Source organism: Oncorhynchus mykiss, chromosome 2 (assembly GCF_057628025.1).
Source record: "Oncorhynchus mykiss isolate SJ-2025 chromosome 2, ASM5762802v1, whole genome shotgun sequence".
Lineage (NCBI taxonomy): Eukaryota > Metazoa > Chordata > Actinopteri > Salmoniformes > Salmonidae > Oncorhynchus > Oncorhynchus mykiss.
In genome coordinates this window covers 94,876,499-94,897,874 of record NC_143023.1, presented here as the reverse complement: position 1 = coordinate 94,897,874, position 21,376 = coordinate 94,876,499, and the positions used below count along the sequence as shown (strand labels likewise).

Here is a 21,376-nt window from a genome sequence, read left to right as displayed (position 1 = left end):
AGAGAAGTGGCGGGGACGACAAAGCTAGAGAGAAGTGGCGGGGACGACAGAGCTAGAGAGAAGTGGCGGGGACGACAGAGCGAGAGAGGGGTGGCGGGGACGACCGAGCGAGAGAGGGGTGGCGGGGACGACCGAGCGAGAGAGGAGTGGCGGGGACGACAGATCGAGAGAGGAGTGGCGGGGAGGGGAGGAGGCAGAAGAAGAGACTAGGGGGCAGGGACTTGACAGACGAGAGCATGGGAAAGAGAAAGATCAAGTACCATTTACAGAGATAGTCGTGTCCCTTGACGTTCATTCTGTATTTGTACACTGTAGCAGAACAGGGTGTTGTTCAACTCCAGACAAACTTCTAGATAAACCACCTGTCTCTCAACTGCTTCCAATTCACTCCTTCCCTTCCCACTAACCCAATGTTTAGATCTACATTGAACAATATATTGACAATGCAACGTGAAACCATTTCTAAAGCTTTTACTGAGTTACAGTTCATAAAAAAGAAATCAGTCAATGGAAATAAATTCATTAGGCTCTAAAATCGATGGACTTCACATGACTGGGAATACAGATTTGCAGCCGTTGGTCACAGATGCAGAACGAAGGCAGGAGCGTAGATCAGAAAACCAGTCCGTATCTGGTGTGACCACCATTTGCCTCATGCAGCATGCAGCATGCATGCAACACATCTCTCCTTTGCATAGAGTTGAACAGGCTTGATAATTGTGGCCTGTGGAATGTTGTCTCGCTCCTCTTCAATGGCTGTGCGAAGTTGTTGGATATTGTTGTTGGATATTGGCGGGACCTGGAACATGCTGTCGTACACGTCGATCCCAGAGCACCCCAAACATGCTCAATGGGTGACATGTCTGGTGAGTATGCAGGCCATGGAGAACTGGGACATTTTCAGCTTCCAGGAATTGTCTACAGATCCTTGCAACATGGGGCTGTTCATTATCATGCTGAAGAATGAGGTGATGGATGAATGGCACAACAATGGGCCTCAGGATCTCATCACGATATCTCTGCATTCAAATTTCCGTCGATAAAATGCAATTGTGTATGTTGTCCGTAGCTTATGCCTGCCCATACCATAACAACCCCCCCCCCCCCCACACAATAGGGCTTTATTGCAGACAGAAATACTCCTCAGCAGTGCACACACACGACTCCGACATTCCTCATCCTAATATTTCTAAATTCCATAATTTTACTTTTAGATGTGTGTATTCTTGTGTATTATTAGATATTACTGTACTGTTGGAGCTAGGAACACAAGCATTTCACTACACCCGCAATAACATCTGCTAAATATGTGCATGTGACCAATACCATCTGCTAAATATGTGCATGTGACCAATATAATTTGATTTGGCCACACCCTTTGTCTTATTGCTTAAATACACAGCTGAATCCTAGGACTGATGCTATCTGTCTGTTTACCAGCCAGCTGTGTACCAGCTCAACATATAAACAGAAAGGAGAGCAGGAGGCAACATCCGTGTTCCTTTGTTCATAATGGAGATTAAGCTAGAGATAGCCTACATCCCACAGGGCTCTGGTCTAAAGTAGTGCCCTAAGTAGGGAACAGGGTGCTATTTAAGACATAACCAGAGAAATCTATTTGGTAATCTGGCCTTCGCTTTGTTCATAATGAGATAATCACTCAGGAGTGGTTTCATCAAAGACCCTGGCCTTGTGGAGAGTCACAAAGCACAACAGCCAGCAACTCTCACACACACACACACACACACACACGAGACATAAAAGGCAACAACATTATCATCACAGAGGACACCAATTATCAGCCTTTCTCTCCCCCTCTCGTCCACATAACAGCTTCGGCCTGTCTGCCACATAGTATTTCACAGCCGTCAGTCACACACACAGAGGTGTGTGAGCTTCCTTATCGACAGTAAGGGCAGGTGGGAGCCAGAATATCAGAGGCTCAAAACACAGACATTGTTCTCTTTAGGCCTTTAGGGCTGACTCACAAATGACACCCTATTCCAACTATGTAGGGAATAGGAAGAAACTTTAGATGTCCTGGTCAAAAGTAGTGCACTGAATAGGGAACAAAGTGCCATTTGGGATATACGCTAATAGCTTTAGAGAGGCTGTTCTTACCCCAGACCCAGCCTTCTCCTGCTGGAATAAAGTTGTCTGTACTGTGAGGCTGTCCACGACAACAACAAAAAAAACATTGGTTGACCGAAAGTCGCCTGCTCTTTCGACCAATAGAATATATATATTTTTTAAGTGTATTTTTCCATATACACTGGGGCAAAAAAGTATTTAGTCAGCCACCAATTGTGCAAGTTCTCCCACTTAAAAAGATGAGGCCTGTAATTTTCATCATAGGTACACTTCAACTATGACAGACAAAATGAGAAAAAAAATCCAGAAAAACACATTGTAGGATTTTTAATGAATTTATTTGCAAATTATGGTGGAAAATAAGTATTTGGTCAATAACAAAAGTTTCTCAATACTTTGTTATATACCCTTTGTTGGCAATGCCAGAGGTCAAACGTTTTCTGTAAGTCTTCACAAGGTTTTCACACACTGTTGCTGGTATTTTGGCCCATTCCTCCATGCAGATCTCCTCTAGAGCGGTGATGTTTTGGGGCTGTTGCTGGGCAACACGGACTTTCAACTCCCTCCAAAGATTTTCTATGGGGTTGAGATCTTGAGACTGGCTAGGCCACTCCAGGACCTTGAAATGCTTCTTACGAAGCCACTCCTTCGTTGCCCGGGTGGTGTGTTTGGGATCATTGTCATGCTGAAAGACCCAGCCACGTTTCATCTTCAATGCCCTTGCTGATGGAAGGAGGTTTTACACTCAAAATCTCACGATACATGTCCCCATTCATTCTTTCCTTTACACGGATCAGTCGTCCTGGTCCCTTTGCAGAAAAACAGCCCCAAAGCATGATGTTTCCACCCCAATGCTTCACAGTAGGTATGGTGTTCTTTGGATGCAACTCAGCATTCTTTGTCCTCCAAACGCGACGAGTTGAGTTTTTACCAAAAAGTTATATTTTGGTTTCATCTGACATTCTCCCAATCTTCTTCTGGATCATCCAAATGCTCTCTAGCAAACTCCAGACGGGCCTGGACATGTACTGGCTTAAGCAGGGGGACACGTCTGGCACTGCAGGATTTGAGTCCCTGGCGGCGTAGTGTGTTACTGATGGTAGGCTTTGTTACTTTGGTTCCAGCTCTCTGCAGGTCATTCACTAGGTCCCCCCGTGTGGTTCTGGGATTTTTGCTCACCGTTCTTGTGATCATTTTGACCCCACGGGGTGAGATCTTGCGTGGAGCCCCAGATCAAGGGAGATTATCAGTGGTCTTGTATGTCTTCCATTTCCTAATAATTGCTCCCACAGTTGATTTCTTCAAACCAAGCTGCTTACCTATTGCAGATTCAGTCTTCCCAGCCTGGTGCAGGTCTACAATTTTGTTTCTGGTGTCATTTGACAGCTCTTTGGTCTTGGCCATAGTGGAGTTTAGAGTGTGACTGTTTGAGGTTGTGGACAGGTTTCTTTTATACTGATAACAAGTTCAAACCGGTGCCATTAATACAGGTGGAGGACAGAGGAGCCTCTTAAAGAAGAAGTTACAGGTCTGTAAGAGCCAGAAATCTTGCTTGTTTGTAGGTGACCAAATACTTATTTTCCACCATAATTTGCAAATAAATTCATTAAAAATCCTACAATGTTTTTATCATTTTGTCTGTCATAGTTGAAGTGTACCTATGATGAAAATTACAGGCCTCTCTCATCTTTTTAAGTGGGAGAACTTGCACAATTGGTGGCTGACTAAATACTTTTTTGCCCCACTGTATAGACCGACACACCCTGCGTGTTTAATACAATCAACTATATGCATTGAGCTCGTCTGATTACACGAGGAGTCTGCAACCTTTTTGTGTATGTATGTAAATATGTAAAAATAGCCTAAATAAAGCCAACAAATAAAAAACATTGCAGCCTGCAGTTAGAAAATATCCTGGCTACACATGGCCTGTCTGCAAGGAACTTAAAATATATTTTTTTTTAAATAATCATTTTAACTAGGCAAGTCAGTTAACCTCTTGAAACTATGGGGGCGCTATTTCATTATTGGATTAAAAAAAAACATGCCCGTTTTAAGCGCAATATTTTGTCACGAAAAGATGCTCGACTATGCATGAAATTGACAGCTTTGGAAAGAAAACACTCTGACGTTTCCAAATCTGCAAATATATTGTCTGTGAGTGCCCCAGAACTGATGCTACAGGCGAAACCAAGATGAAACTTCAAACAGGAAGTGAGCAAAATTTGAGGCGCTGTTTTCCATTGTCTCCTTATATGGCTGTGAATGCGCCAGGAACGAGCCTACACTTTCTGCCGTTTCCCTAAGGTGTCTGCAGCATTGTGACGTATTTGTAGGCATATCATTGGAAGATTGGTCATAAGAGATTACATTTACCAGGTGTCCGCCCGGTGTCCTTTGTCGAAATTGGTGCGTAATCTTCAGCTGCAAGCATTCTTCCATGGGATTCAGAGGAGAAAGCAGACTTCTATCATCGAAGAGATATGTGAAAAACACCTTGCGGATTGATTCTAAACAACGTTTGCCATGTTTCAGTCGATATTATGGAGTTAATTTGGAAAAAAGTTTGGCGTTTTGATGACTGAATTTTCAGGAGTTTTTTTCTCGGTTTTGAACAAAACGGAGCGATTTCTCCTACACAAAGAATATTTTTGGAAAAACTGAACATTTGCTATCTAACTGAGAGTCTCCTCATTGAAAACATCCGAAGTTCTTCAAAGGTAAATTATTTTATTTGAATGCTTTTCTTGTTTTTGTGAAAATGTTGCCCGCTGAATGCTACGCTAAATGCTACGCTAGCTATTAATACTGTTACACAAATGCTTGTTTTGCTATGGTTGAAAAGCATATTTTGAAAATCTGAGATGACAGTGTTGTTAACAAAAGGCTAAGCTTGAGAGCTAGCATATTTATTTCATTTCATTTGCGATTTTCATGAATAGTTAACGTTGCGTTATGGTAATGAGCTTGAGGCTGTATTCACGATCCCGGATCCGGGATGGCTAGTATCAAGAGTTAAGAACAAATTTGTATTTTCAATGATGGCCTACTAGGGAGCCATGGGTTAACTGCCTTTTTCAGGGGCAGAACAACATATTTTTTAGTCAACCTTGTCAGCTCAGGGATTCAATCTTTGAACCTTTCGGTAACTGGCCCAACATTCTAACCACTAGGCTACCTGCTGCCACAAATGTTCTACTGCTCGAGTTCCTGTTCCTCTTATAGAATATTAGCTCAAAAGTATTGTGGAGCTCCTGCACCTAAATATAAACAGTACCAGCACCCAAAATGAGTACTGGAACCTATTTCAGTCCAAGTCAAGCACCAATAAGAAGTAGGCCTATTTTATGACATTTCCTCTGGATCAGAGCATGACATTAAATGTACTCGGGTGATATATGCAATGGGGAATTGACATACACTAACATACACATAAACATACACTAACAATCAAATAATTCACACAATGAAGTGATTAAAACAATATAAGTGCACAAACTGGCAGGAGAGCGCGCATTTTGAGGAGAGAAGTGCTTTGTGTATGGTCAATCTGACGTCTGCATTGACCGTGCAGCATTTTCGGTGACACGGCCTCAGCGCAGAGCTGTTGTCAAGGAAGTGAGTTTGTGTTGATACAGGATGTCCCGCCCCCACCTACCGTCAACCAATCATGTCAATGCGGAGCTATACAGAGCCCTACACATTGTTACCACATTTGGGAGGTGCATGGCGATGCGGGCGCGTCTGTTTTTCAGGCTGACTGCAAAGTGAGAGAGTTGGGTGACAGGCCAGGGAGCTAAATTTGCTCACTAAGATTTGTTGTCTACGGCAACTGCATTTCAGGAGGGGCTGCTTTGGGAGCCTGGGTGGCAGAGTTCTATTATGTTAATACAGCAGAGATAGAGGAAGACTTGGTATGAATGGTTATTTATAGACCGGAGTTACAGGAATGGGGAGTGTGTGGTGTGGATTCCATGTGCGCGCGAGCGTGTCATGGCAGCTGCTCTGTTGGGGACTAGTGAGAGGCGACACTAACCTTCAGCTAGCTGTCATTGGTCTGGCTGCTTAAAAAGGCCCTGTGCAGTAACAAATGTGATTTTCCTGTGTTTTATAGAAATAATACCACACTGAGATTTAAATAATACTCTAAAATTGTGAAAATTACGATAAATAACCTTTCAGTGTAAGAGCTGTTTAAAAAGACAGCTGAAATTTCAGCCTGTTTTGTGTGGGATGGAGTTTTGGCATAGCCTGACGACTCACACTAAATTCTTTGTTACTCTGTTGTTCACCGCATACTTTAGTCTGAGACTGACATTTAGTGAAGTCGTTTGTGGTGATGAGGGGCACGAGAGGTGTTGTACAAAAGTCATCAGCGATAGGATCATCTCTAACCAATCAGAGTATCAAAGACAAATTACACATTTTCCAACCACCGCTTTACCAAAGATTGTCTATGGTGACAAGATAGACATGTGACTGCTCTAACAACAGAAAAACATGTCCTTAAAGATGAAGGCATGCAGGGGGAACCAAGATCAGGTGGGACCATTCTAGCCAATGAGAGAGAGCGACTCATCTTTGTATCTGTGCCATTATAGCCTCTGTGATAGCATCAAAGCTATCTCCATTTTAATGTAGTCAATTTTCTTCTTCATTGGCTGATTTCTCCCAACTCATAGGAATCCCTACCAAGTTGACTACTTTAAAATGGTGGAGCCATCAATGGCAAACTCCATGCTAAAATGGGTTATATCCATGATGAGTCATCTATCTCTATGACACCAGGCACAACTCAGATTGTCTTTTTCCCCCCCCAAAGTTGCCCGAAATGCCACTCGCATCCACTTATATCAGTGCATTCGAAGCAACCTAACCATTACTGGGGCAGTAGGTAGCTTAGTGGTTAGAGCGTTGGGCCAGTAACCGAAAGGTTGCTAGATTGAATCCCCGAGCTGATGAGGTAAAAATCTGCCGTTCTGCCCCTGAACAACGCGGTTAACCCACTGTTCCTTGGCCATCATTGTAAATAATAATTTATTCTTAACTGACTTGCCTAGTTAAATAAAAGGTTAAATAAAATAAAAACTTTTATTCTATCAAATAAGCCTCACGTACCAAATTAGCAATTACATATTTTTTTGACCAAACTCAACACTCATTGACCTCCATACAAAAATGATTAACAACGTGGGCTAAATGATCGTGGACAGATTTTCAGCTATGCATTGTAGCAATGGACTGTATTTACAAATATAAAGTGGGTAGTGGAATCAATAGTATATATTAGAACAGCAGCTGGGGTCAATTCCATTGTGTGTGTGAGTGAGTGAGTGAGTGAGTGAGTGAGTGAGTGAGTGAGTGAGTGTAAGTAGTCCGTGCATATAGTCACTAAGGTGCAGGACTGTTCAGGGAGACAGCTAGGTTTAGCTTTTCAGCAGTCTGATTGGCCTGGTGGTAAAGGCTGTCTTGGAGCCTGTTGGTGCGAGACCTGATACTCTGGTACCGCTTGCCAGATGGTAATAGAGTTAAGTCTGTGGCTCAGGTGACTGGATCTTTCGGGCCTTCCTCTGACATCTCCTGGTGTAGATGTCCTGGAGGGCAGGGAGCTGGCCCCCAGTGATGTATTGGGCCTTCCGCACCAACGTCTGTAGGGCCTTTCGGTTGAGGGCGGGGCAGTTGCCATACCAGGCGGTGATGGCGCTGTCAATTGTGCAGCTGTAGAACCGGGTTCTTTAAGGTGTCAGCACGGTTCAGTTTGGCTGGCACTTAGCCGAACGCTGCTAGCCGAACGAATGTGCTCGCATAATCCCTTCAAAAGACGTTCGCATGAAAAACTTTTTAAAAAGCAGAACAAGCAAGGAGGGAGGCAGAGCCAAGCATGAGCGAGAGAGATCCTATTGGCACATTCTAGCATCATCATACAAACCTGTTCATTCTAGTTCTGGGAACAGAAAACTGTATTGCGATCAAATGTTTCATTGATGAGAAAATGTGCTCAATCCATCTCGTTCCATCTTCTCCCACTGCCCGCCAGTGGGCTTCCTCTCACTACCATATTTGGTAGTGGGTAGAAACGCCAAGCAGGGTCTTCACATTTATACATCCAGTGAAATATCTGTCTCATTGTTCAATCTGTTATAGTACTGTTTGTCCATTTTGAGACGCCGTAGTAAATACATGGCTAACTCAAAATAGTCTGAATTAATCTCAGATAACTCAAGAAATCTGTCATTAATTTGACATGTTTGCAGAGGAAATCTTAGTCGCGCAATTTTACATCTAACTAAGATGTTCCGTGCTGTATTTGTCAATGAAAGAATTTGCATGAAAATGAGTCATCTCTCAATGAATGACAACAAAGAATCCCTAGTGTTGACCAATCACCGATGGAGGGGCATAGACTTTAGACCACTCCGAACTGTGGCTTGCCTTCAGAAAACGCCCAAACAGCCGGAAAAAAACCCTCACCAAAGTCCAGAACAAACAAAAACGTCACAAAATGTTGTCAGATGAACAAACTCTTCCAAACCGCTTCGGCCAGGAAGCAGGCAGACGCCTTTAGGCACAACAGGTTGACATTTCAGGGCAGCAGCGTAGCCTAGTGGTTAGAGCATTGGACTAGTAACTGAAAGGTTGCAAGTTCAAATCCCCGAGCTGACAAGGTACAAAATCTGTCCCTGAACAGGCAGTTACAGTTAACCCACTGTTCCTAGGCTGCCATTGAAAATAAGAATTTGTTCTTAACTGACTTGCCTAGTTAAATAAAGGTAAAATAAATACAATTTCTAAAGACAAAAAATAGCAGTCCCACAACCAGGTCTACACATGAACTCAGGCTGACATACTTTCCACCAGAGCTTGGGTCAAATTACTTTCCAATTCTTTGAAATGGTCTTGACTCCAACAGAGGAGTAACAATATATACACACACTGGTTATTCCAACTTTACAATACCGGTAATCAATACACTTTAACAGCCAGCTCCAGGCTAGATACACAGGGGAGTTCTGGCCTAAAGCACTAGCTTTACAAAGGAAGTGTATTCTATAGTGTGTGTGTACACGGTCCCTCAGGCTGAGTGAGATCACATTCAGAACAATGACGTCTTCCTTCAGGACATCCTCCCACACACACACGAAAGGAATACTATGAAAATGACTGACTACCACTTGAGTCATCCTTGAAGTGAACCCAGAGAAACACCCTCTGTAGTCTGTACTGTAAAGCTGCTCTACAGGGTTCTGTCTGCCAAGCAGCAAGGCTCCATCATGCCAACTAATGTATCACCATGTATCTAGTAGGGCCGGGACGATACCTATACTGTGACAAGGAAACAAAACAAAGCAGATTTAACTTGTTTCGGAAAACTGCCGTAATCTTGGCAACTAAAATCATTATGTTGTCATCCAGAGTCACATTGATTTATTTTCCAAGCTATAAACAAACAATATTTTACATACTACAGATTTTTAGAGGACCAAAGAGTTTGGTCTGCTTCGCGTTTTAATTTTTGCCTTGGAAAAATAGTGAACTCTCACTGCGTTTATCTTCAGCAAACTTAACATTTGTAAATATTTGTATGAACATAAGATTCAACAACAACTGAGACATAAACTGAATAAGTTCCACAGACATGTGACTAACAGAAATTGAATAATGTGTCCCTGAACAAAGGGGTGGGGGTCAACATCAAAAGTAACAGTCAGTATCTGGTGTGGCCACCAGCTGCATTAAGTACTGCAGTGCATCTCCTCCTCATGGACTGCACCAGATTTGCCAGTTCATGCTGTGAGATGTTACCCCACTCTTCCACCAAGGCACCTGCAAGTTCCCGGATATTTCTGGGGGGGAATGGCTCAAGCCCTCACCCTCCGATTCAACAGGTCCCAGACGTGCTCAATGGGATAGACTTCCGGCGCCGACAGAGATGGCCGCCTCGCTTCGCGTTCCCAGGAAACTATGCAGTTTTTTGTTTTTTTACGTGTTATTTCTTACATTGGTACCCCAGGTCATCTTAGGTTTCATTACATACAGTTGAGAAGAACTACTGAATATAAGATCAGCGTCAACTCACCATCAGTACGACCAAGAATATGTTTTACTCGATACCATCTACTGTATCTTGCCTATGCTGCTCTGTACCATCACTCATTCATATATCCTTATGTACATATTCTTTATCCCCTTACACTGTGTACAAGACAGTAGTTTTGGAATTGTTAGTTAGATTACTTGTTATTACTGCATTGTCGGAACTAGAAGCACAAGCATTTCGCTACACTCGCATTAACATCTGCTAACCATGTGTATGTGACAAATAAAATTTGATTTGATTTGGATTGAGATCCGGGCTCTTCGCTGGTCATGGCAGAACACTGACATTCCTGTCTTGCAGGAAATCACGCAGAGAACGAGCAGTATGGTTGGTGGGTCACCAGATCCTCAAAAAGTTCTACAGCTGCACCATCGAGAGCATCATGACTGGTTGCATCAACGCCTGATATGGCAACTGCTCGGCATCCGACGGTACAGCGCTACAGAGGGTAGTGCGTATGGCTTAATACATCACTGGGGCCAAGCCTCCTGTCATCCAGGACCTATATACTAGGCCCAGAAAATTGTCAAAGACTCCAGTCAGCCAAGTCAGACTGTTCTCTCTGCTATACCGAAGCGCCAAGTCTCAGACCAAAAGGCTCCTTAACAGCTTCTACCCCCAAGCCATAAGACTGCTGAACAATTAATAAAATGGCCACCCAGACAATTTACATTGACCCCCCCCCCCCTTTGTTTTTGCACTGCTGCTACTCGCTGTATATTATCTATGCATAGTCACTTTACAAATTACCTCGACTAACCTGTACCCCCGCACATTGACTCAGTACCCCCTGTATGCCTCGTTATTGTTATGTAAATGTATTGTGTTACTTTGATTAGATGTTTTAAGAAAATATTTACTAAATAAAGTTTAATTCTATTTCTAGAACTGCGTTGTTGGTTAAGGGCTTGTAAGTAAGCATTTCACTGTAAGGTCTACAACCGTTGTATTTGGCGCATGTGACAAATAACATTTGATCTCCACACGACACAAATTCAAACAAAAAAAGTGTAGATAATCACTAATATTTCTCTGGGATGTTGATGCAATCCATTCTCTATTAATTTAGTTAAATATAATGTACAGAATGTAGGTTTTTACATAAAAGTAGACTAAAGCCTTTTGGGAGAGGATTGGCATATATACACTAAGGATTTAATTTGAAAAGGATTTCATTCAAAAATGATTTTGTTCTAGAAATATTTTTGGAAAAAAACAAACAGGTTTAGATTATCAGGATCCCCATTAACTACTGCACATGCAGCAGCGCCTCTTCCTAGGGGTCCACATGAAACACATAAAGCCCATTGTAGAAGTGCTCAGAAAGTGACTTCTTGGACCTGAACGCCAACACATTCAAGAGATTACAGGTGCTCAAAATTGCCCCATTTTTGCATACCCCACTATACCATAAGACATCCATGTCATAGCTTCACACTGAAACGTAAAAAAAAAAAAATTATTACAAGGAGCACAGGTGTGCCTAAGTTGAAAAATGTGGGCGCACAATGAAAAATATTTGAGGTATTAAAGCTAGAATCCTTCATTTTTCTGGGTGTACGTACTGGTGGGTCCTAAATTTAAATTCCAGGTCGCACATAAAACTATTTATGCACGTATGAGAGTAAAATGGTCGCACTGTGTAGAGCCCTGCACATCTTCATCACTGGAAAAGACAAATGGTTTAGATTGTAAAATGATATCAAACAGGGTTTCAGATTATAATTTTTTTATTATAAAAAAAATTGACATTTAACGCCAATAATCTAAAAACGTGTAAACTACGATTTTTTAAAATATATTTACAGAAGTTGTAGCTTAGATCCTATTTGCCATCGTCTACGGTTTGTGTTGTGCTGCTCTCGGTTGAGACATGGTAATCAAATATTAACGTCAACATTCAAATGGTATAAAGATGGTTGGAGGTCCACACTTCAGAGAATATTGACTTGAATGGGAATATCTGTTGTTTTTAAATGATACTGTCAATCATCCATAGGAAACCTATTGTAATCATGGAAATATAGATAATAGAATAGACGTGACCATTTAAGTTGGCATTCAACAGTGGGTGGACCAGCGATCATGTTTATGGTAGTAATTACAAGTTAACATTTCAATTCAATTTAAAAGGCGTACCAGCTAAATTGCAGTGGTCTGAAGGGATAGGTCCATTCTATTCATTATATTTCTATGACTGAAATAACAACCCATCCTGTATTCAAGAGCATGTTGTGTCTCAACCAATGACAGGCACAACACAAAAACCTCAGATGATGTGAAATAGGGTGTAAGCAACAATATAATGCAGAATCTCTGTCCTCCTTTAAGGTACAGCTTAAGAAAAGCTTTCAAGGACCTCTGCTAATTCTGTTCTCTTGTCCCTCGGATCTGACGACACCATTATGTAGCTTTGTTAGTGGTCTATGTTGTGTGTTTTGGATCGGGTTTTTTGAGGGGGGCGGGGGGGAGGCTTGGGTGTGAGAAGCGCTTTACAAATTAAATTAATTGTTATAATAATATGAGAAAAAAGTGGCTTACGCATTTTTTTTAAAATATTTGACATTGTTTAAAAATTACCCAAAACATTTTTTTCTTTTACATTTTCAATAAATATTAAAATAGATCAAATCGTTTGTAAGCTTATAAATGATATCAAACAACAGTGTATATTTTACAGTGATGAAGACTTGGATGTCTCATGGTTTGGGGGGGGGGGGATGCAGAATGAGACAACTTCGAGCAGCGTTATCTCTTGAATGTTTCGGCATTCAGGTCCAAAAATGTAACTTTCTGACGACTTCTTCCATGGGCAAACGTATGGAATGTTGTTTATATCAAAAGAGATGCTGTCAAAAAAGTGTTTGAATTTAAATTGATTTACCCAATACACGCCCACATAAGCCTACATTCTAAACTAGCAGGGATAATGTGTTTTTTTGCCAAATATGTTTCAAATTAATATTTTATTTTGGTTCCTCTTAACCCCCGTTTTGGGAAATAATTGTACCTTTCCTTATCAAACAAGAACATATTTATGCGAATTCAGCAACAAATCGTGCACACTTATCTATCCCACATAAAACATGATAGTAGCGGCGTGCCTTTTAAACGTGTAATCATTCTCAGTGAAGAGGGTATCCAGTTTACATCCCAAAGCCTAGGATAACTCCAATAGAAAACAGGGCGGCAGGGTAGCCTAGTGGTTAGAGCGTTGGACTAGTAACCGGAAGGTTGTGAGTTCAAACCCCCGAGCTGACAAGGTACAAATCTGTCGTTCTGCCCCTGAACAGGCAGTTAACCCACTGTTCCCAGGCCGTCATTGAAAATAAGAATTTGTTCTTAACTGACTTGCCTGGTTAAATAAAGGTAAAATAAATAAAATAAAAAAGAAAACAGCCCACAATAACAAACTGAAAGGCATTGACAAACACACAGCAGTGAAGAAAACATTGCTACCCCATTTTGTGACAATGCAGGGTAGAATGTGTCTTGTCGTTGTTGTTGTATGAATGTAGCCACCTCAAGCCGTTATCACCAAGCCACTTGTACAGTAGGCTAACATTTGTTGCAATATTGCAAAGGACCCATAAGAAAATGTATCTATAGCGCTCACCAGAAACGATGTGCGTTGTTCCGACCAGTGTCCCCGTCCCCGGAGTTTCTTTTCAGTCCGGATGCAGTCTTTCCACACGCCGTAAAAAGAGGAATACTTTGTTGTCTGCGTGTGCTAGTTTATTATCTCCGATAATGTCGTCTAAATCTGCGAAGGTGTCGCTTCCAGCATGACTATTGAGGATTCGAAGTTAGAACCTGGTGGAAAAGAAGCCGTAGCGAGTGTTCCGTTCCCTTTTCCGTAGGAGAACAGACCAGCTGTGCGAACCGATGATCACAATAGATCGCTCGTGAGGGGTGCCTGCCTACTTAGGCCGCGTTAAAATACTACTCGGAACTATGACCTAAGAAATGTCCGACTTGATGAGTCGTTCAACACGGCACGTGTATAACTATAACCAGTTAGCAAGTCGGACATTTCCGAGTTTCCAAGTTCCCACAAGTAGTTGAACACAGCATTACTGCTGCTTACTAACTACTACCATCGCAGTGTCATCAAAAAAACATTTTCAGACCACGGTCACTAGGTGAAATAGCGCCACCCTTCGCTGTGATTGCTACCGGCTACCATACACACCGGACAGGACAGCAGTGTTGTACTGTCCGGTCTTGAGACCCCATTGAGAGTATTGTCTTGGTGTCGGATACATTTTTACTCGATATTGACTCGATCTTGGAAAGTGAGGACTCGTAATTTATTTCCGAGACCAGCTCATTAAAAAAAAACCTCTGAGCCTGATTATCAGCTCCCATTCAGTCAGCGCATAAAACCGCTATACCAGGTCAAATATCCACGCTTCTTTCATGACACATTCATTTCTTATCGCCTATTGAAACCTGGGCTTGCTAATTTACTGGTAAGATTGCTGATTTCTACTTTCATTGATAAAATATCCTCAAACTTTGTTGCGCTCATCAGAATGTCTTTAAATCTGTTTTACCCATTTCATATGTATATACTGTATTCTTGTCAAGGCCTGTCCTATTGAACTATTCCTGTACATATAATATTCTTCTGATATACTACCTATTCAAACCATTACCATATGCATATTGTCTATACATCCCGTCACATATTTACATATATAGTGGGGCGGATATCGACCCCGCCGTTTGAGCATGCTTTTGGCGCACAGTCGATAGCACGCTGGACCTCGGGCTAGGGTTCGAGGCCTGCTCCCTGCCTGTTTCATTACTATATATATATATATATATATATATATATATATATATATATATATATATATATATATATATATATATACAGTACCAATCAAAGTCAGGACACACCTACTCATCCAAGGGTTTTTCTTTAGTTGTACTATTTTCTACGTTGTAGAATAATAGTGAAGACATCAAAACTATGAAATAACACATATGGACTCTTCATGTAGTAACCAAAAAAATGTGAAATCAAAATATATTTTATATTTGAAGATTCTTCAAAGTAGCCACCCTTTGTTTTGAGGACAGCTTTGCACACTCTTGGCATTCTCTCAACCAGCTTCACCTGGAATGCTTTTCCAACAGTCTTGAAGAAATTCCCACATATGCTGAGCACTTGTTGGTTGCATTTCCTTCACTTTGAAGAGTCTATATTATATATTTTGATTTGTTTAACACTTTTCTGGTTACTTTATGACTCCATATGTGTTATTTCATAGTTTTGATGTCTTCACTATAATTCTACAATGTAGAAAATAGTACAAATAAAGAAAAACCCTTGAATGAGTAGTTGTGTCCAAACTTTTGACTGGTAGTGTAAATATACTCCAGACTCCGACATTGCTCGTCCTAATATTTCTATATTTCTTGATTCCATTATTTTACTTGTTAGATACGTGTGTACTGTTGTCTATTGTTGGTTATTACTCTACTGTTGGAGCTAGGAACACAAGCATTTCGCTACACCAGAAATAACATCTGATAAATATGTGTATGTGACCAATAAAATGTGATTAGATTTTATTTGAAGTCAGTGGTGGGTGGATATTGTTTGAAAGTTGCTCTTACTAGTTATTTTTAGAGTGGCTCTCTATTTTCCCTCAGCATGCATTTCTTCACCAATCTAAACGTTTAAAGAATTGTAAAAAAATTCTGAAATATGAACCCAAAATACTTGACATTTTTAACTGTTATTAAGGTTGGCGATTTGACATAATTACAATCATGGTCTTGAATTGGACTTGCATTTTCCTGGTCTCTGTCTTGACTCGGTCTCGCCCCCCCCCGCCTCCCCCCCCCCCCCCCCCCCGCCCCCCCCCCCCCCCGCCGCCTCCCCCCCCCCCCTCCTCTCTATTTAACAATGCATTTGGAATGTACTCTGCAAACATATATTATAGGAATTTCTTGAGACAATATTTATTTATACGGGACAATAGCCATTTGTTGCATTTTTGAAAAAACTTAATATAATACCACTATTGGGCCTTTCCTTGATCAAAATAACACTGATGTTGTAGGAAAATAGCAGTCCATCTGTGTGTGAGATGGAGAGGGATGTTTTTAATGTTCCATGTTGATGTAAGTATGAATCTCCTCACCACTATGCTGCTGTTCATTCTCACCACAGGAGACACACACACACACATACACATACACACACACACACACACACACACACACACACACACACACACACACACACAATCCTTCCTCCAACCTACTTTGGCCACCTGATCAACAATCCATCCAGTACCTTCACCCTGGATAACCTAGTCTACTTCTCTCTCTTGACAATGTCCACATTCAGTCCGTTCTGGGTCGGGGGCCAGCTATTCAGGTGGGGAAATACTCAGCAAACAGAAGCCTACATACTTTCCTGTCAGAGTTTCTACCGAGCAGAGAGGGCAGCCTTGTTGAAGGGGCCCAGCTCAGTTCCATCTGGTGGTGTGTGTGTGTGTGTGTGTGTGTGTGTGTGTGTGTGTGTGTGTGTGTGTGTGTGTGTGTGTGTGTGTGTGTGTGTGTGTGTGTGTGTGTGTGTGTGTGTGTGTATGTGTATGTGTGTGTGTGTGTGTGTGTGTGTTCGGTTCTGTCTGGACGGAGAGATTTGCGGGAGGCAACACAGGCAAGTCTTTGCTCTCAAAATCAGTTCTGTCATTGCTTTCCAGGAATTGAACTTGCAGACAGTGTTTTAGTAGTTGCAAGTCATCCATTGCTTCCATGTCAGATATGTGTAAACATTAAACATACAGATGTCATATATACATGGTAACTCGGTAACTCTCTGGTGTACAGCTGAATCTTGGAACTTAAGTTCTGTGTCCAGCGACAAGTTTCCACACATGGCAGTTATGATGACAAAAATAACACATTTGTCAAAAGACATACAGCTCTACCTCTAAGATGTTATCGGCATTGTGTGAAGATAAATAATTACATTGAGCATCTGTCAAGAGTCCTTCCCTCCTCTTGTAAATGCCCAAATCTCCTCGTGCTCACAAGCCTGTCCTACAAGAGAATGAGAGGTCAAATCTGAACATTACCATAGCAGCATACCACCCTGCATACCACTGCTGGCTTGCTTCTGAAGCTAAGCAGGGTTGGTCCTGGTCAGTCCCTGGATGGGAGACCAGATGCTGCTGGAAGTGGTGTTGGAGGGCCAGTAGGAGGCACTATTTTCTCTGGTCTAAAAAAATATCCCAATGCCCCAGGACACTGCCCTGTGTAGGGTGCAGTCTTTCGGATGGGATGTTAAAAGGGTGTCCTGACTCTCTGAGGTCATTAAAGATCCCATGGCACTTATCGTAAGAGTAGGGGTGTTAACCCCGGGTGTCTTGGCTAAATTCCCAATCTGGCCCTCAAACCATCACGGTCACCTAATAATCCCCAGTTTACAATTGGCTCATTCCTCTCCCCTGTAACTATTCCCCAGGTCGTTGCTGTAAATGAGAATGTGTTCTCGGTCAATTTACCTGGTAAATTTTTTAAAAATGGTGTCAGTCCAGGTGTCATCTGCTTAGTTTATTACTATTTTATAACCGTATTGCTATGATGCTGCTATGTAAATACTAGGTAGGTACATACTTTTTTTTTGAGTTCTCAGATCAAACTGTTTAAACTGAAATCGTGTGGCTTATGTGTGTAAGAGTGAAACGTTGTTGTCGTTTTTGCTGCACTGTTTCTATGGTTTCCACAAAGACGTTTCTCAAATCCTCACTAATGGACTCGGCTGACCAATGGTCAAAGCCTACAAAATTCCAGCTTATCTCTCTCTCTCTCTCTCTCTGCCCCCCTCTCTCTCTCTCTCTCTCTCTCTCTGCCCCCCTCTCTCTCTCTCTCTCTAGCTCTCCCTCTCTCTCTCTTTCCTCCTCTTCTCTCTCTTTGCCCCCCCCTCTCTCAATTCAATTCAAGGGAATTTATTGGCATGGCATATGGCATATGTTTACATTGCCAAAGCAAGTGAAGTAGATAATATACAAAAGTGAAATGAACAATAAAACAATTACAGTAAACATTACACACCAAAATAATAAAGACAATGTCATATTATGTATATATACAGCGTTGTAACGATGTGCAAATGGTTGAAGTACAAAAAGGGAAAATAAATAAACATAAATATGGGTTGTATTTACAATGTTTTTTTGTTCTTCACTGGTTGCCCTTTTCTTGTGGCAACAGGTCCCAAATCTTGCTGCTGTGATGGCACACTGTGGTATTTCACCCAGCACCCAGCAGATACAGTGGGGCAAAAAAGTAGTCAATTAGTCAGCCACCAATTGTGCAAGTTCTCCCACTTAAAAATATGAGGCCTGTAATTTTCATCATAGGTACACTTCAACTATGACAGACAAAATGAGAAAAAAAATCCAGAAAATCACATTGTAGGATTTTTAATGAATTTATTTGCAAATTATGGTGGAAAATAAGTATTTGGTCACCTACAAAAAAGCAAGATTTCTGGCTCTCACAGACCTGTAACTTGTTCTTTAAGAGGCTCCTCTGTCCTCCACTCGTTACCTGTATTAATGGCACCTGTCTGAACTTGTTATTAGTATAAAAGACACCTGTCCACAACCTCAAACAGTCACACTCTAAACTCCACTATGGCCAAGACCAAAGAGCTGTCAAATGACACCAGAAACAAAATTGTAGACCTGCACCAGGCTGGGAAGACTGAATCTGCAATAGGTAAGCAGTTTGGTTTGAAGAAATCAACTGTGGGAGCAATTATTAGGAAATGGAAGACATACAAGACCACTGATAATCTCCCTTGATCTGGGGCTCCACGCAAGATCTCACTCCGTGGGGTCAAAATGATCACAAGAACGGTGAGCAAAAATTCCAGAACCACACGGTTCACCATTCACTAGGGGGACCTAGTGAATGACCTGCAGAGAGCTGGAACCAAAGTAACAAAGCCTACCATCAGTAACACACTACGCCGCCAGGGACTCAAATCCTGCAGTGCCAGACGTGTCCCCCTGCTTAAGCCAGTACATGTCCAGGCCCGTCTGGAGTTTGCTAGAGAGCATTTGGATGATCCAGAAGAAGATTGGGAGAATGTCAGATGAAACCAAAATATAACTTTTTGGTAAAAACTCAACTCGTCGCGTTTGGAGGACAAAGAATGCTGAGTTGCATCCAAAGAACACCATACCTACTGTGAAGCATTGGGGTGGAAACATCATGCTTTGGGGCTGTTTTTCTGCAAAGGGACCAGGACGACTGATCCGTGTAAAGGAAAGAATGAATGGGGACATGTATCGTGAGATTTTGAGTGTAAAACCTCCTTCCATCAGCAAGGGCATTGAAGATGAAACGTGGCTGGGTCTTTCAGCATGACAATGATCCCAAACACACCACCTGGGCAACGAAGGAGTGGCTTCGTAAGAAGCATTTCAAGGTCCTGGAGTGGCCTAGCCAGTCTCCAGATCTCAACCCCATAGAAAATCTTTGGACGGAGTTTAAAGTCCGTGTTGCCCAGCAACAGCCCCAAAACATCACCGCTCTAGAGGAGATCTGCATGGAGGAATGGGCCAAAATACCAGCAACAGTGTGTGAAAACCTTGTGAAGACTTACAGAAAACGTTTGACCTCTATCATTGCCAACAAAGGGTATATAACAAAGTATTGAGATAGACTTTTGTTATTGACCAAATACTTATTTTCCACCATAATTTGCAAATAAATTCATAAAAAATCCTACAATGTGATTTTTCTGGAATTCTTCCCTAATTTTGTCTGTCATAGTTGAAGTGTACCTATTATGAAAATTACAGGCCTCTCTAATCTTTTTAAGTGGGAGAACTTGCACAATTGGTGGCTGACTAAATACTTTTATGCCACACTGTATGTGAGTTTATCAAAATTGGGTTTGTTTTCCAATTCTTTGTGGGTCTGTGTAATTTGAGGGAAATACGTGCCGCTACTGTGGTCATACATTTGGCAGGAGGTTAGGAAGTGCTGTTCAGTTTCCACCTCATTTTGTGGGCAGCGTGCACCTAGCCTGTCTTCTCTTGAGAGCCAGGTCTGCCTACGGAGGCCTTTCTCAATAGCAAGGCTATGCTCACTGAGTCGGTACATAGTCAAAACCTTCCTCAAGTTTTAGTCAGTCACAGTGGTCAGGTATTCTGCCACTGTGTACTCTCTGTTTAGGGCCAATCAGCATTCTAGTTTGCTCTGTTTTTTTGTGAATTCTTTCCAATGTGTCAAGTAATTATCTTTTTGTTTTCTCATTATTTGGTTGGGTCTAATTGTGTTGCTGTCCTGGGGCTCTGTTTGTGCTTGTGAACAGAGCCCCAGGACCAGCTTGCTTAGGGGACTCTCTTTCAGGTTCATCTCTCTGTAGGTGATGGCTTTGTTATGGAAGATTTGGGAATTGCTTCCTTTTAGGTGGTTGTAGAATTTAACGTCTCTTTGCTAGATTTTGATCATTAGCGTGTATCGGCCTAATTCTGCTCTGCATGCATTATTTATTTTACGTTGTACACAGAGGATATTTTTGCAGAATTCTGCATGCAGAGTCTCAATTTGGTGTTTGTCCCATTTTGTGAATTCTTGGTTGGTGAGTGGACCCCAGACCTCACAACCATAAAGGGCAATGGGTTCTATAACTGATTCAAGTATTTTTAGCCAGATCCTAATTGGTATGTCGAATTTTATGTTCCTTTTGATGGCATAGAAGGACCGTCTTGCCTTGTCTCTCAGATCGTTCCCAGCTTTGTGGAAGTTATCTGTGGCGCTGATGTTTAGGCAAAGGTAGGTATATTTTTTGTGTGCTCTAGGGCTAGATGGAATTTGTATTTCGGGTCCTGGCGACTGGACCTTTTTTGGAACACCATTATTTTGGTCTTACTGAGATTTACTGTCAGGGCCCAGGTCTGACTGAATCTGTGCAGAATATCTAGGTGCTGCTGTAGGCCCTCCTTGGTTGGTGACAGAAGCACCAGATCATCAGCAAACAGTAGACATTTGACCTCAGATTCTAGTAAATTGGGGCTGGGTGCTGCCGACTGTTCTAGTGCCCTCACCAATTTGTTGATATATATGTTGAAGAGGGTGGGGTTTAAGCTGCATCCCTGTCTCACCCCACAGCCCTGTGGAAAGAAACGTGTGTTTTTTTCCCCA

General features: G+C 41.9%; 1 protein-coding gene across 4 annotated transcripts in view; it reads right to left on the bottom strand.

The window, feature by feature from the left end:
* Positions 1–14,329, bottom strand: part of LOC110500336 (cyclin-dependent kinase 17) — a 106,203-nt gene extending 91,874 nt beyond the window's left edge. For 2 of the 4 annotated variants that reach the window (XR_016489652.1, XM_090213228.1), the window contains exon 1: positions 13,806–14,329. The gene's annotated coding sequence lies outside the window, so the exon portion shown is untranslated. The remainder of the gene's footprint in view (positions 1–13,805) is intronic. The other 2 variants (XM_090213230.1, XM_090213229.1) reach the window with 2 other exon arrangements.
* Between the last annotated feature and the right edge of the window lie 7,047 nt (positions 14,330–21,376).